Here is a 14,124-nt window from a genome sequence, read left to right as displayed (position 1 = left end):
CAGTGTTCGCTGCCGATTTCTTGATCGACAGCAACACAGAGTTGGGAGGGAGGGATAAAACCGGTTTTAGATAGACCAAAACAAGGATAAGAATACATCTAAATCAACCCCCAAACAACCCACTTCATTTGATGGGGAGTATAAATAGAAGGAGGAGAGAGAGGTTGACCCATCTCCTTCCAAAAACAGCAGCTGCATGTCGTTCTTCTCTTCCTCTTTCACAACAGAAACTTAAATCAAACCAGTAGAGAGTGCTTGTAAACGTGTGAGGGAAAGATGAGACCTTGAGAGAAGAGTAGACAGCTGCCTAAAGGAAAGGAAAAGGAGGGCTAGAAAACGTGAGAGGAAGAAGAAGGAGGAGAACCATCAGGAGAGGAGAAAAGAATAGTGTCAAAACTTCCTCAAACTTAGTTAAATTCAGAAGGTACGGGTCATGAAACTCCCTTCCTCTTCCCCTTAAGACCAGAAATGGAAATGAAAAAGAAAACCCTAAGAAAAATTGATCTAAGATCTAAGCCAGCTGTGAAGGAAACTGAAATTAACTAGGAGAACAAGGAAACTGAAGTGAAATGAAGCCAATTTCAGAACATCTAACAAAGAAAAAAATAAATAAAAATGGAAATAAAAAATCATTGTAGAGGGCTGGCTTTAACTATGGGGTGGGTCAGCATGCATGTGTGTGTTCTGCTGGGGTTTTACTATGCTGAAATTTATGTGTTCTGCTGGGGTTTGTTGAAAGATTATAGGCTGTAATTGATGTGTTCTGCTGGGGTTTTGTTAGGCTGTAATTAATGTGTTCTGCTGGGGTTTTGTTGTGTTGTAATTGATGTGTTCTGCTGGGGTTTATTGAAAGATTATATGCTGTAATTGATGGAATTTCGTTGAAGGATTATCTGCTAAAATTAATGGTTTCGATGTGTGTGTCCTGCTGGAACTTAGCGACGATGTATATACTGGAGTTGTTACAACATGTGTGGTGTGTGTACACGCCAAAATGTATGTTATGCAGCGAAATTCTATTTCGCTGCAAAAACTGTGTTGTTGTGCAGCGAAACGCTAATTCGCTGCCGAAACTGTGTCGGCTGCAGCGAATTAGTATTCGCTACCGATTTGTGCGTTGTGCAGCGAAACTGTGGTGCCAACAGCGAAACAGTTTTCACGGCCGAACCGGCTGCCGGCAGCGAAACAGTTGTCGCTGCTGAACTAGCAGCCTGCAGCGAACTAATTCTCGCTGTAGAATTGGGCAGCCTGCAATGAACCAGTTCTCGCTGCCGATTTCTACAATAAGCCTCCTAGACAGAAATGACTTAAATGCGTGTAACAATTTCAGGATATGATGGTGTAAAACATGGAACACTTGAATATGAACATATGAACTCTTGAAATAATTGTGGTGATGAATGTGATTCAAAAATAATAATAAATACAATTGTACTGATTTTTGACCATTGATGTCTTAGGTGGTGCGGTCGGGATTGGACCATCATCAAGACAAGAACAACCCACAGGTGGAGCAGGTAGGTGACTTGCACCTTTATTTTTCATACGTTGAATATTGAAATATTTTAAATTGAGTATTATCATATTGTTAGAACCGATATTAGATTGTCGAACGTTTAAATGTTGACTAATGGTTGATTAGCTTCCGCTAATGGCATCCGAATGGAAGGCTGGGATAAAGGACTGATTAGCTTCGACTAATGGCATCCGAATGGATGGCCGGGATAAAGGACTGATTAGCTTCGGCTAATGGCATCCGAATGGATGGCCGGGATAAAGGAATGATTTCGCTGTCGATGCAGAAATCAGCAGCGACAAAGTTTCCGCTGCCGATTTTGGATCTGCAGCGACGCAGTCTTCGCTGCCGAAACAGAAATCGGCAGCGACCCAGTGTTCACTGTGGATACATAAATCAGCAGCGACGTAGTCTCCGCTGCCGATACAGAAATCGATAGCGACCCAGTTTTCACTGCTGATACAGAAATCGGCAGCGACACAGTTTTCGCTGCCGATTCCTTGATCGGCAGCAATGCAGTTTCTGCTGCCGATTTTTGGATCGGCAGCGATGTAGCTTTCGCTATGGCATCCGGATGGATGGCCGGGACAAATAAATAATTAGTTTCGGCGAATGGCATCAGAAAACTTGTGTATCTATATGTACTACTAGTTGTTATATCAAATACATGAAGAAATTATAAATGTTAATGCTTCTTTTAACTGCCAGACCGTTAGTTACCATTATTATTATTATTAAGTATTTGCATTCTCTTAAATGTTTTGTACTGCTGCAGGGACGTCACACCAACGAGATGTCTAGGAAACCCGATACACGGGAACCTACTTTTGCAAGGAATTATGTAGATGCATTCTAAATCACAATGTATTTTGTATGGATAAATGTACTGAATGTATAACTTTTATTAAATCCTTTTTGTTTAAAATTGTGATGGCTATTAGTAGGATACGAATGCAAACTCATGTCTATGTATATATTTTTAATATAAACTTCAAATCATGCAACCTTAATGTTACATGTTTGTGTAAGATTCACTTTTAAATGAAATGTTGATTGTATGGATTGTATTTTAATGATGTGAGGATTCAGATTCACTGATTACCAGCACCATATGTATTAAGTATATATATATAAAAAAAAAATTTACTGTTGTTTTGGGCTTGGAAAGCCAGGTTGTTACAGTTGGTATCAGAGCACTTGGTTTGGATCCTGGGGATCATTAATAATTATGTTGTTGCGATGAATTTCAGGATGGTACGCACCCGACAAGGGACACGAACTAAGCCGCCCTCCTTAGAAAGGAGGGGAATGAACCAAGGTGCCCAAGGTTGGCAAGATGAAGATTCCTTGGATGATATGGCATCTCATGTTCTGATAATACCACCCGAAACCTTGCAAGGGGAAGATACGGTGGCAGGGGAAGGCCCAAGGCCTAATCAAACAGAGGGAACACCCCCAGTCGCAACAGGGCAACGAGAAAGATCAGAAGCACAACCATCTACTGTTCCAACTGGTGTGCCCCCACAATATGTAGATGCGGGACTCCTTGTACAAATAGTTAAAGCAGTGATGGAGGGCATGGCTGGTTCAGTGGCACAAACAACTCCCACCACGTAGATTCCACATGCAGTCCCTATGATAGGCATGACCATGGATAATGTGGTGCCACTGGTGCGATTAGTCAAGAGTATGAGGGAAATGGGTTGTGAACCGTATATGGGGGAACAAGATGCAGAGATAGCTGGAAGATGGATCAGGAAGGTAGAAAAGACAATGATTCAAATAAGCATACCTGAGGGTTTAAGGGTAAATTATGCAACCCAGTTACTGTCCGATAGGGCTATGACATGGTGGGAAACAGTTCAGCTGAGGCGTGCAACCGAGACACTAACTTGGAGTGACTTCAAGACAGAGTTTGAGAATCAGTTTTATTCCAAGTATCATCACAAGGTGAAAGAACAAGAGTTCTTGGCATTAAGACAGGGTGATATGTCGGTATTGGAGTACGAAAGGAGATTCCATGACCTCTCATTGTTCGCCCCACACTATGTCTCAACAGAGGAACATATGATTGAAAAGTTGAGGGATGGTTTACGACAGGATTTGAGACAAGGATTGATTGCCTTGCGATTTAAATCTGTGAGGGAGTTGATTGAGGTTGCACAAGCCCTGGAGGCATGTATTGGAGAAAGCCAAGAGGGGTATCAAGGTATAAGTAAAAAGAGAGATGGGGACTATTTCAGCGACAGACCACCGCACCCGAAGAAAGGAAAAAGGGGAGTATTTGAGCAGTATGGAAAAAAGGGGAGTTTGGTATTACCGCCTCACCAATAGTCAAGTGGGAGAGTGATGGTTGGACAGTCGCACTCGAGGGCAAACTCCTCAACTGGGACCGGTGACCGCAAGGGTGTTGACTATCCTTTTTGTGTAAAATGTGGACAAAAACACCCTGGGGACTGCTCAGTTTCCCTTGGGCGATGCTTGGTGTGCAGAGGAGAGGGTCATAGGTGGAGGAACTGCTAGTGTCTTAGTCAAGGGTGTCATTACTATGGTGGAAGAGGTCATTACAAGAGGGACTGCCCCAAAAGGAACACCGGACAAGTACAGAGCTATAGACAACCCAGTCAGAGCCACCAACAATCAGTCACCGTTAATAGGCCAATGAGATCTTCTCAATCAGGGGCAAACTCCAGTCGAGGGAAGCCGAGGGCACAAAATGATCGGACCCCGGGGAGGGTCTTCCACCTGACATAGGAGGAGGCCAGGGCTACATCGGATGTGGTGGAAGGTACACTACTATTAAATGATTTTAATGTGCATGTGTTGTTTGATCCGGGTGTCACCCACTCATTCATTGCTAAGAGAATTGTCACTAAATTGAGAAAGGAAGTAGAAATAGTAGAGAAGGGGTTTGTAATTGGAACTCCAATGGGAAACATGGTTGAAACAAATATTGTATATGTGGATGTGGGGGTTAGTTTGTCCGGGTATGAAACAGAAGTAGACTTGATTCCCTTAGAGCTGCATGATTTTGACATAATACTAGGCATGAATTGGTTGAGTAAATACAAGGCTTTAATAGATTGTTATGCTAAAACTGTTAATTTCCAAACACCTAAGGGCGAGAAAATGACTTTTGAAGGAGAGAGAGTTCTCAAACTGAATGCTTTAATATCGGTGGTAATAGCCCAAAAACTTTTAAGAAAGGGATGTATGGGATACCTCACATACATCTTAAACTCTGATGATGAAGGTCCACGATTGAAGGATATTCCTGTGGTGAAGGATTTCCCAGATGTGTTTCCCGAAGAACTACTAGGACTACCCCCGGAGCGAGAGGTAGAGGTGTCTATAGACACTCTTCCTGGAGTCCCACTCGTAGCCCAACAACCATATCGGATGGCTCCAGCAGAACTGAACGAGTTAAAGTCCCAATTACAGGAATTATTAGACAAAGGGTTCATACGACCTAGTAATTCTCCTTGGGGAGCACCGGTCTTATTTGTAAGAAAGAAGGATGGAACCCATACACTTTGTATTAACTATCGACAGTTGAACAAAATAACAATGAAAAACAAGTATCCGTTACCTCGGATAGATGATTTGTTCGACCAACTAAAGGGAGCGAGGGCATTTTCGAAGATAGATATGAGATCAGGGTACTATCAAATGAAGATTAAAGAGGCGGATGTAGCAAAGACCGCATTTAGAACTCGTTACGGACACTATGAATTTTTGGTGTTACCGTTCGGGTTGACGAACGCCCCAGCCCTCTTCATGGATTTGATGAATCGGGTTTTCCAACCATACCTGGATAAGTTTGTGGTGGTATTCATTGATGATATACTGGTGTACTCGAATTCTTTTGAGGAGCACGAAGAACACCTGAGACAAAACTTACAAACCTTAAGAGATCACCAGCTATATGTAAAACTGAGTAAATGTGAATTTTGGCTGAAGAGAGTGATGTTTCTGGGACATGTCATTTCAGCCGAAGGTGTAAAGGTTGATTATTTTGTTTTTCTCTTTTTTTTTTGTGTTCCTTTTTGGTGTGACTTTTGTTTTGCTAGTATCTCTCACCCCGGTCAAATGGCGAATAACGGTACTCCATGACTTTTAAGTCGGTTCTTTCAGTTTCCCATGATAACTGATATTTGTGTATATAATTGTGCAATTCTCTGCTCTTTCTTCTTTCTTTGAATCTCTAATCCAATTCTCATTTGAAAATGGACACCACTCATGGAAAATTGAAAAAGTATTTTCCCGCTCTGCCTCAGAATATCTCCTTGGTAAATTACAAAAATTTACCGTGCTAGGTGTGAAAGATTGAGGTTGTTAATAAACCATGGAATTCATGAAGATATTTGTTGGTTGATTGAAGTAAAGGTCCGATTATCAGGTAAGTCCTCCAATTCTTTCATTTCACACATGCTTGGAACAGGTAAAAGCACTTTTGCAAAGAAACGTCGTGCAAAACGACTGAAAGTCTGTCACAAATGTGCTAGATGGACTTGTAATGCGACTGTCATTCTTTAGGAATGGTATCTGTCAATTGTAAAGATAAAATACAATTCATTAAGGACGGCCTGAGTAAGGGGTCTTTAGATAATCTTCTATTGACTCTTGAGACGCACCCTAGTGGAGATGTGCATCGTGCAATTTATGATTTATGGTCACAATTCCATAAAGAACATGCTCGACTTAGTCTTGGGAATCTGACTAAAAAAGACCTTGTTTACTAGTTTTTAAGAAAACTGGATGGGAAACCTATCCTCGACCCATAGAGGGCGTTTAAGCTGTTCTTGGATGTAAAACCAAGGAAAGATGTGAGCCACAATCACAAATACCTATACATACACATGCTTTTTCAAAATAAATAAATAAATAAAGAGAGAGAGAGAGTGTGAGACTACGACTGGCCTACATATAGGTGGTGTGATTGCATTTTCAATTTCTCGTCTATAAATATTTGTGTTCTTTTGTTAAAGGTAACAACTAAGGGAAAGGGATATTACATAATTTGCAAAAAAAAAAAAAAAAAAAATGATAATAAAAAGGTAGATAAGTTTGGTTTCGTAGCCTCCCTAACCTAAGCAATTAAGCCCAAATGGGTGTTTTCACACTTAATACCCTAAAGTCAACTGACTTGGGAGCTATTGGCCCTATACTTGTTACATGGGTTGAGGAGAAAAGCTTAAGGGAATCAAACATTGCACTATCTACGTATCAGTATCTGCAACCCGAGTTGCTAAGCTCGTAGGGGTGTCTCAACACCTAATACCCTAAGACCAACTGGTCTGGGAGTCATTAGCCTAAAACTCGTTACATGGGTTAAAGATGCATTGTATTTCAAGTTGTATGTGTATATAAATAAATAAATAAATAAAGAAAAAAGAAAAAAAATAATCCCAACATAAGGAAGTTAGCCTTAAACATTAGAGCAAAAATTTGTTTTTCTTCCGAGTAAAGCCCCATAACTATATGTTGATATTTTGAGCACAAAAAAAAGGTTTAGTAATATCTTGTTTAAGAGGTATTGAGCAGATATATGAATTTAATGAGAGTTTGTTTATCTAGATAGATTAAAGTAAGTTGAATGATAAATGCCTTGCTTTATGGAACTTGCAAATTGTTTTTCTATTTTAATGCTTTGATTACTAGGGACTAGTAATAAGCTGGTTGGGGGGTGTGATTAGTATTTAAAAGTGCATATTTATCAAGGTTTTATATCATCATTTTGCACTTAAAGTATCAATAACTCCTTAACTAAAGCATGTTTTATAATAACAAGTCTAATACTATAAAATGCCCTAATATATGGTAAATGTTCATCTTAAATGCAGGTCTATCACATAAATCAAAGGATTGATTGATGAATTCAACTACTGAAATTTGTGAAGATAAAGAAAGGGTGAAACTTAGAAAAGAGATGTTGGTGCAGACCAAACTGGAGCACTGTTCAGTAATTGGGTCATATCTCGCGTTCTAGATGTCCAAATGACCTCAAATTTTTACAAAGATTCAGTAAGACATAGGCCTACAACTTATAAGAAGGCCGTTTTCAAGTCCAAATTATAGCAACAACGGAGAAGTCCGAATCTGTCCTGCAGCCCGAATACTGTTCAATGTTTGGCCCATATCTGGAGTTCTAGAAGTCCAAATGACCTCCATTGTTTTTGCTGGAAAGCTGAGTCGATTTCCTACAACTTTCATGTTTTCCAGTGGACCCAGTTCGGATGGTAGCATTTTTGTTTTATTCAGACAAGAAGATAAGGATTTTCACAAAGTCAAAAGTTGGCCACCCACTCAACAATTAGTCATCAAATCAATAATTCTGAATTTTGGCCTATAAAAGGAGGCATTTGCCATGTATTTGGGGGCTTGGTTGTTCAGATCAAGTTCATGCTCTTTATTTCTCTCTTTATATTTTTTGTAATTTTTAAGTTTTGCCTTCATTAATATCTTGTTTATGCTTTTCATTTCCTTTCATTTCCTTAGTTAACTTGTATGTTATTTATGTTCTTGTTTTGTTTATTTATGTTTCTTTTCTTCATTATGTTTAGCTAAGTTTATTATGTCAAGGTGAAAAGGTAACACTAATGGTGTAAGAATAAGTATGGTGTAAACTCAATATGGACCTTAATGTTTATTATTAACATGTATTATCTTTTTATCTTACTAATTCTTAATACCTTGCTTGTTAAATGGTTAATCTAGATTTGTGTTGTATAACACTTGGTACAACAAATGCTTGGCACTCTCATAGCCCAACCGTATGGTATTACCTACACTTGGGCTATGAAAGGAACTTGATTTGTTGTTAACATCATGAATTCCTGACAATATTTAAAAGTTTGGTGTTATGTAAATAACATAATTAATATAATCATGTTAATAATTTATAATGAGCTATTAATGAGAAATCATTCGATTGAAACCTCCTTTGTGTGTGGTTTCAAATTGAATAATAAGAGTTTATATTATACTTGTTTGAAATACCATTAGTGGATCCTCTAACCTTGACATTTGTTTTTATCATTGTTTAATCCTTACATTAATCTTTCATCTCAAAGTTCTCATTAATTTCTTCCTCCTCTTTTTTTTATTACTACTACTACTACTATTATTATTATTATTATTATTATTTACATTTTGTTTATATTATATAATATATCTCTTTGATTTTTTCATAAACTCAGTATATAGGCTGGAAACCTGTGACCCGATCTTTTAGATCATTCTCAAGTATAACAACGCCACGTACTGAGTATTACTACTACTACTACTACTACTACTACTACTATTATTGTTATTGTTGTTGTTGTTGTTGTTGTTGTCTTGTTATTTATAATTTATACATTTAACCTCTCTGTGATTCGACCCCAGTCTTGCCGGATTATTTATTACTTCGACACTCCTGCACTTGGGAGAAGACATCAATCTTTTGGTCGTGTCACTAATGTTGTTAATTTTCTTGTTTCAGGATAATTGCCAACTCATTGGAGTACCCAAGACAAACGAAAGTTCTTGAATGAAGTGAAGAACTTTTATTGGGATGGCTCGTATTTATTGAAATATTGTCCTGATCAAATATTTCGAAGATGCATTCCTGACAATGAGGTAAGTAGTGTCATTAAATTTTGTCATTCTGAGACATGTGGGGGTCATTTCTCATCAAGAAAGACAACTGCAAAAATCTTACAAAGTGGATTTTACTGGCTCATAATGTTCAAGGACTCACATGCATTCTGCAAGACTTGTGAAAGTTGTCAAAAGTTGAGATCTATTTCAATACGTCACATGATGCCTTTAAATCCTATTCATGTCATTGAGAACTTTGACTGTTGGGGCATAGATTTCATGGGTCCATTTCCTCCACCATTTGGTTTCTTCTACATATTAGTCGTAGTAGATTATGTTTCAAAATGGATAGAGGTAATTCTAAGTCGAAACAATAATCACAATACAGTGATAAACTTTTTGAAAGAAAATATTTTGAGTCGATTTGAAATCCCTTAAGCCATGATAAGTGATAGTGGAATACATTTCTATAACAAGCCATTTGAGTTTTTAATAAAAAAAAATATGGAATCACACACAAAGTTGCCACCCCTTATCACCCTCAGACAAGTGGACACATAGAGCTTGCTAATAGAAAGATCAAACAGATCTTGGACAAAACAGTGAACCTTAATAGGAAAGACTGGTCTTTAGGACTTAATGATGCACTTTGGGCTTATCGAACTGCTTATAAAACATCATTAGGTATGTCACCTTATAGACTAGTCTATGGAAAACCTTGTCACTTGCCTGTGGAACTTGAACGTAAAGCTTATTGGGCTATTAAAGCTTTCAATCCAAACCTTGATGATGGTAGTCAGCTGCGAAAATTGCAAATAAATGAGCTTGAGGAAATAAGAAATGATGCATATGAAAATTCAAGAATTCATAAAGCAAGAATCAAAAGGTTTCATGACAAGAAAATACTAAGAAAAACATTCAATGTTGGTCAAAAGTCTTACTTTAAAATTCTCGACTCCATTTATTTTCTAAAAAACTAAGATCAAGATGTAGTGGTCCTTTTATTGTGAAACATATGTATCCATATGGGGCCTATTTTATCGAGAATCCAAATAATGGCAATGTTTTCAAGGTAAATGGGCATCGTTTGAAAGTTTATTTTGATAATTTTTCAATTGAACATGACTATATTAAATTGGGTAATCATGTATATAAAGATTAATTCTTTTTTTCACATTGTTTTTATGTTTCTTTTTTGTGTGACTTTTGTTTTGCTAGTCTCTCTCACCCCGGTCAAATGGCGGATAATGGTACTCCGTGACTCTTAAGTCGGTTCTTTCAGTTTCCCATGATAACTGATATATGTGTATATATTTGTGCAATTCTTTACTCTTCCCCCTTTCTTTGAATCTCTCCTCCAATTCTCATTTGAAAATGGACACCACTCTTGAAAAATTGAAAAAATATTTTCTCATTCTGCCTCAAAATGCGATTGCTAAAATTTACTGTGCTAGATGTGCAAGATTAAGGTTGTTAATGAATCATGAAATTCCTGAAGATATTCGCTGGCTAATTGAAGCAAAGGTCCGATTATCAGGTGAGTCTCCAATTCTTTCATTTCACACATGCCTGGAATAAGTGAAAGCACTTTTGCAAAGAAAAGTCCTGCAAAACAACTGAAAGTCTGTCACAGATGTGCCATATGAACTTGTAATGCGACATGTCGTTCCTTAGGAATGATATCTATAAACCGTGAAGATAAAATACAATTCATTAAGGATGGCCTGAGTAGGGTGCCTTTAGATAATCTTCTGTTGACTCTTGAGACGCATCCTAGTGAAGATGTGCATCGTGCAATTCATGATTTATGGCCACAATTCAATAAAGAACATGCTCTATATAGTTTTGGGAATCTAACTAAAAAAGACCATATTTGCCAGTTTTTAAGAAAACTGGATGGGAAGCCCGTCCTCAACCCATAGAGGGTGTTTAAGCTATTCTTGGACGTAAAACCAAGGGAAGATGTGAACCACAATCACACATGCTTTTTCAAAATAAATAAATAAATAAAGGGGGGGTTGAGACTGTAGCTGGCCTACATATAAAGAAGAACTACAGGTCCCCACAATGTCTGATCGAATGAATGTCATGTTTAACCATGTTTTTGTCTTCATCACCTTACCAGGTGGTCTGGGCACATTGGAAGAGATCTTTCATATTTCCTCTTGGACCCAACTGTACATTCACTATAAAGCTATAGGTTTGTTAAATGTTAATGGTTTTTATGATAATTTATTGTCTCTCCTCGATCAAGTTATGGAACAGGAATTTCTAACATCTTTGGCACGACAAATCATAATCTCTGCTGCTACTCTTGAACAATTGATTGATCAACTATAATCTTTCATCCCTATCATTGATCCCTATATGAGTTGCCTAAATTGGTCAACTAAGGAAAGTCGTAAAAAGCTTATATTAGATTTAAGCCTTCATTTGTGAAACCTTGTGTCTTTTGGTTTTATTAATAACATATTATTTTGTTTTATTACTTCTTATATTTGTTTAAGTGTGTTTCAGGTTTGTCATTGTTCGTTATTTCAAATGATGTCTTCTATACTTTATCTTTTTAACTTAGAACATTGAGGACAATGTCTTGTTTTGGTTGGGGGAGAGGGTAGTAGTTGTCATATATATATATATATATATATAAACTAACTTACTAACTATTTTTACTATTATGCTATTATTAAAATCATTTGACAAAATTGTTATTAGGATGACAGAGTAAGAAGTCAATTTTATTAACTCTTGAGACACATCTTAGGAAGTATCCTTATTAGGATGTATCCTTATTAGGATGACAGAGTAAGGAGGAAATTTTATTGACTCTTGAGACACATATTAGTAAGTATCCTTATCAAGGTCTATCAGAATACTTCTTGAAATATTAAGGTTTACAAACTCTCGCATTGATATCACTTGATTCTACTTATATACTCATTTAACAAGTATTCTTAAACCTTTATTTTCACACATACACTTTAACATATAATTATGGGTTGCACATTGGATTATTACTTTATTTATGTTTTTTTGTTAAAGGTAACAACTAAAGGAAAGGGATAGTATATAATTTGCACAAAAAAAAATTGATAATATTGATGATAATAAAAACATAGATAAGTTTGGTTTCTTAGCCTCCCTAACCTAAGCAATTAAGCTCGAAAGGGTGTTTTAACATCTAATACCCTAAAGTCAACTAACTTGGGAGCTATTGGCCCAAAGCTTGTAACATGGGTTAAGGAGAAAAGCTTAACATAATCAAATATTGCACTATCTACGTATCAGTATCTGCAACCCGAGTTACTAAGCTTGTAGGGTTGTCTTAACATCTAATGCCCTAAGACCAACTGGTCTGGGAGTCATTAGCCTAAAGCTCATTACATGGGTTAAAGATGCATTGTGTTTTAAGTTATATATATATATATATATATATATATATATATATATATATATATATATATATATATATATATAAAGAAAGAAGAAAATAATAATAATAATAATCTCAACCCAAGGAAGTTAACCTTAAACATTATAACATAATATTGTTTTTCTTCCAACAAAAGCCCCAGCATTTATGTTTTCATACATTGAGCACATAAAAATAAGGTTTATCAATATCTTGTTTAAGAAATATGAAGCAGAAATATAAATTTAATGAGAGTTTATTTATCTGGATAGATTAATAGAAGTTGAATGATGAATGCCTTGTGATTAGTACTTAAAAGTACATGTTTATCAAGGTTTTATATCATCATTTTGCACTTGAAGTATCAATAACTCCTTATCTAAAGTATGTTTTATAATAACAAGTCTGATATTATAAGATACCTTAATATATGGTAAATGTTCATCTTAAATGCAGGCCTATCACATAAATCAAATGATTGATTGATGAATTCAACTACTGAAATTTGTGAAGATAAAGAGAGGGTGAAGCTTAGAAAAGAGATATTGGTGCAATCCAAACTGGAACACTATTCGGTAATTGGGTCATATCTCGAGTTCTAGATGTCCAAATGATCTCACAATTTTACACAGATTTGGTAAGAAATAGGCCTACAACTTTCATATGGAGACCAGGATTTAACAAGGCCGTTTTTAAGTCCAAATTATAGCAATAACGGAGAATTCTGAATCTGTCCTACAGCCCGGACATTGTTCAGTGTTCAGCCCATATCTCGAATTTTAGAAGTCCAAATGACCTCAATTTTGTTTTCCTGGAAAGCTAAGAGAATTTCCTAGAACTTTCATGAGCACAGGTGGTTTCATTTCTAATGTTAGCAATGACGTTTTATTCAGACAAGAAGATAAGGATTTTCACCAAGTCAAGATGTGGCCACCCACTCAACAATTACTCATCAAATCAATAGTTCTAAATTTTGGCCTATAGAAAGAGGCATTTGCCATGCATTTAGGCATCTTGGTGTTCAGATCAAGATCATGCTCTTGCTCTTTTTCTTTGTATTTTGTAATGTTTAAGTTTTATTTTATGTTATATTAATCTCTTGTTTATGCTTTTCATTTTCTTTCCTTTATTTATATAATTATGTTCTTATATTGTTTATTTATGTTTCTTTCTTTCATTATGTTTAGCTAAATCTATTATGTCAAGGTGAAAAGGTTACACTAATGGTGTAAGAATAAGTATAATATAAACTCAATATGGACTTTAATGCTTGATACTAACATGTTTTATATTTATTATCTTGCTCACTCTTAATACCTTGCTTGTTAAATGGTTAATCTAGATTTGTGTTGAACAACCCTTGGGACAACAAATACTTGGCACTTTCATATCCCAACTGTATGGTATAACCAATACTTGTGCTATGAAAGGAACTTGATTTGTTGTTAACATAAGTTATCACCATGAATACATGATAATATTTACAAGTATTGGCATTACTCGAATAAGATTATTAATGTAATTATGTTAACAATTTATAATCCGATTGTAACCTCCTTTGTGTGTGGTTTCTAGTTGAGTAATAAGAGTTTATATTATACTTGTTTGAAGTACC

At 36.4% G+C, this 14,124-nt stretch overlaps 1 pseudogene; it reads left to right on the top strand.

Annotated features, from left to right (window-relative positions):
- The window catches only part of LOC140955635 (uncharacterized), a 121,835-nt pseudogene that overhangs the window by 40,795 nt on the left and 66,916 nt on the right, over nt 1–14,124 (top strand).

This window comes from Populus alba, chromosome 5 (assembly GCF_005239225.2).
Source record: "Populus alba chromosome 5, ASM523922v2, whole genome shotgun sequence".
NCBI lineage: Eukaryota > Viridiplantae > Streptophyta > Magnoliopsida > Malpighiales > Salicaceae > Populus > Populus alba.
This window is presented reverse-complemented; position numbering and strand designations above follow the sequence as displayed.